Here is a 3,487-nt window from a genome sequence, read left to right on the forward strand (position 1 = left end):
TTCGCTCCCCACCCTTATCTGCTTTTGGTAGGGACCGCTGTCTCCACGAGTTTTTCGCCCGCTCCACACTCCCCACTCCCCACTAGCCTCACCAGCCCTGGCATCTTTCTCTGCAACCGCAGGGATTGCAACACCTGCCCCTATACCTCCCCCTTCACCTCCATTCAAGGTACCAAACAACCTTTCATATCAGACAGGGGTCCACCTGCACATCCACCAATTGGTCCATTGCATCTGCTGCTCCCGATGTGGCCTCCTCTACATCAGTGAGACCAAGCGGAGGCTGGGAGACCGCTTTGTAGAGCACCTGCACTCTGTTCACGACAAACGACAACACCTTCTGGTCGCGAACCATTTCACCTCCCCCTCCCACTCCCTGGGCAACGTGTCCATCCTGGGCCTCCTCCAGTGTCACAATGATGCTACCCGCAAACTGGAGGAACAACACCTCGTATTCCGCCTTGGGAGCCTATAGCCCAAAAGTCTAAACGTGGATTTTACCAGTTTTAAAATCTCCACACCCCGGCCTCATTCCACATCCAACCCTCCATCTCATCCCCACCTCCTTGACCTGACACAACCTGTCCATCTTCTCTCCCACCTCACTGAGCAATCCCCATCACTCACTACCTGCACTCACCTATCACCATCCCACCTACCTTCCCCAGCCCCACCCCTCCTCTCTATTTATTTCCCGGCTCCCTTCTCCCTCCCCGATTTTTGAAGAAGGGTCCTGACCTGAAACATCAGCTTTCCTGCTCCTCTGATGCTGCCTGGCCTGCTGTGTTATCACAGATTTAACGTGATTGGTAGAAAGATCGGAAGGGAGATGAGGAATTTCTTTTTCACCCAGGGTGTCCCAGTTATGTTGAACTTACTGCCTGAAAGGGTAATAGAGGCAGAAATTCTCATTTGAAAGCTGACTGGATATGCCTCTCAAGTTCTGTAACCTGAAGGGCAATGGATAATATATAGGAAAATGGGATTAGGGTGGGTGGCTTGTTTTTCTACTGGTGCTGACTCAGTGGGCCAAGTAGTCTTTTCTGTGCCATAGACATCTTAAGATTCTATGATTCTGACATAATGATGGAGGGAAGGTTATTGGTAAAACAGCTGAAGATGGTTAGGCTTAGCACATTAACCCAAAGAACTGGAGTTCATGGGGCATATTAATATTGTCCCTACCTCTGAACCTGGAGGCCCAGGTTTGAGTCTCAACTGTTCTGGAGGTATGTAGTAACATTTCTGAATAAGTTGTCTAATGTCTAACCTAAAGAACTCCTGCAGTGATGTCCTGGGCCTGAGATAATTGTGCTCAACAACCACAACCATCTCTCTTTGTGCTGGGTGTGGTTCCAACCAATGGAAAATTCTGCCACCCCAGTGCCTTTAATCTCTCAAGACCTCTTTGATATTAAGGGTAATCACTCACTGTACTCTTGGAATTCAGATCTTTATTTCATGCTGGACCAAGACTTTAATGAAGTCTGGAACCAAGTAGTCCTGATGAAACTCAAACTGATCACTAGTGAGCCATTTGACTAAGTACTGATTAACGGTAATGTTAGTGACACCTCTGCAATAAGTGACATTCAAAAAGAGTTACTGGGAGACCAGAGAAATCTCACCCTTCAGCTGACCCATTTTCATTTGAAGAAAGTAACCAAAAATAAATAATTCTAAATGCTTTCAATAGTTTACCAATGTTTAGGCTGATAGGATGGTAATTTGCCTGTTTGGATTTGCACAGTTTTTTGCAAACAACATATCCCTGTCCAATTTCTTTTTGTTGAGTTGATGCCAGTATTTTACTTGTGCTGGAAGAGCTTTCTCCACCGGAATAACAATGAGGAGCTGATTTTTTTTTTGCTGACTTCCTCATTTTTAATTTCAACGGTAACATTCTTTTTTACCCATCAGCTGATTTGCAACAGCCAGGACAGATTTCGGATCTCCTGGCTTGACTTCTTGCAATTAAACCTATTAAGCAATGTAGCTTATAATTCCTGATTTTAAGAAACATTACTAGGAACTCGTGCTTTTACAATAAAGTTAACATGGGGAAGGTGAAGGTGATGGTGTAAGGGTCACGTCGCGGGATTATATTCCAAAGGCTAATCCTCTGGGGACACGGGTTCAAATTGCACTACAACAACTAGGAAATTTAAACAGTAATTAATAAATCTGGGAATATAAAGTTGGCTTCAGCAATGGTGGCCATGGAAACTATCATTGATTACTACTTTTAAAACAAAAGATAAACTGTTTACTAACGACTTCTAGGGAAGGAAATCTGCTGTCTTTCCCTGGAATACATCTGATTTGGACTCTTGAGAGTCCTCTTGACTAGCAAACCACTCAGTCCTAGGCAAACAAATGCTGGCTTTGTCAGTGCCACCCACATCCCATGAAGGGGATGGGGTAGTGAGCGTGGAGTCAGGAGAGAATTGCAGTCGAAAACAACATGTGCACGTAAAGCGGGATCTTACTAACCTACCAGAAGAGGGCTGAAAAGTTTTGAGTTGGTGAACTGACACGAGTGTCACAATTCCTAATTTGCTTTGCCCTTCTAAAGTGACACCCTTGTTGCGTGAAAATTGTTGGGTGAAATTACACCATAGACATTAATTACCCTAGCAATAGTAAACCTATTTTCAAAGACATAAAATAATCCAGAAACCTACGTCAAACGTGAGCAAAAGTAACGATTCTATTACAAAATAAAAAGATTTATTCCTATGCTATTTAATTTTATTCCATAAGAAGTGTTACTAGATCAACAAAATTGCACTGACTCATTTTCATTTAAATAAAACAAATGAACATACAGTAACTTAATTTGTTTCAATCATTTACTAATGTGCCTCGTTCTCATGAGATCCTAATTCCATGTTTTTTCTCTCCAATCCTTAGGGCATTGGTGGGAGTGAATAACAATAAGGTGAAACTTTTGTTCCCGTCAGTTGTGTCAGGAGCTGTCCATCACAGTTGCCGCAGTGGCTTGGCAGCGGCACTGACACGTTACAACTTACTGAAGGTTTCGAGTTGCGAACTGGCTGCATTCCCGGGCACGAGCTTCCTGAGCCTTGGGGCACGCCGTCGCGTCGGCGGCTCCATGGTGAAAGTTTTTCGGAAAGTGTCCCGGAGGCAGCGACGCTGGGGAAGGCGGCCCCCCGTCACCGGCTCAGACACAGTACACACACAGCCCGTGAGTACCCGGTACTGACCGCATCCTCAGTCCGCTCGCCAGCCGCTGTCGGGTCCGACATTTCCCTCCCTTCCCGAACGAGGGCCGTTGTGGGTGTGAGCTCGGTTACCATGGCAACGACAAGTGGTGCTTGGGCAGGGGATGGAGGGAGAAAGTGACAGGGGGGTACGGTGTGGGGGTAACGGGGTATGGAGGGGTGGGGGGGTAACGGGGTATGGGGGGGAAGGGGGGGGGGAGGGGGGGGGGGGGAACGGGGGATGGAGGGGGCGTGTGTACTGT

General features: G+C 46.5%; 1 protein-coding gene across 6 annotated transcripts in view; it reads left to right on the plus strand.

Annotated features, from left to right (window-relative positions):
- The first annotated feature begins 3,103 nt into the window (after positions 1–3,103).
- Positions 3,104–3,487, plus strand: part of stk33 (serine/threonine kinase 33) — a 193,813-nt gene continuing 193,429 nt past the window's right edge. For 5 of the 6 annotated variants that reach the window (XM_048607322.1, XM_048607326.1, XM_048607324.1 and 2 more), the window contains exon 1: positions 3,104–3,208. The gene's annotated coding sequence lies outside the window, so the exon portion shown is untranslated. The remainder of the gene's footprint in view (positions 3,209–3,487) is intronic. The other variant, XM_048607323.1, reaches the window with a different exon arrangement.

This window comes from Rhincodon typus, chromosome 17 (assembly GCF_021869965.1).
Source record: "Rhincodon typus isolate 14 chromosome 17, sRhiTyp1.1, whole genome shotgun sequence".
NCBI classification, from domain to species: Eukaryota; Metazoa; Chordata; class Chondrichthyes; order Orectolobiformes; family Rhincodontidae; genus Rhincodon; species Rhincodon typus.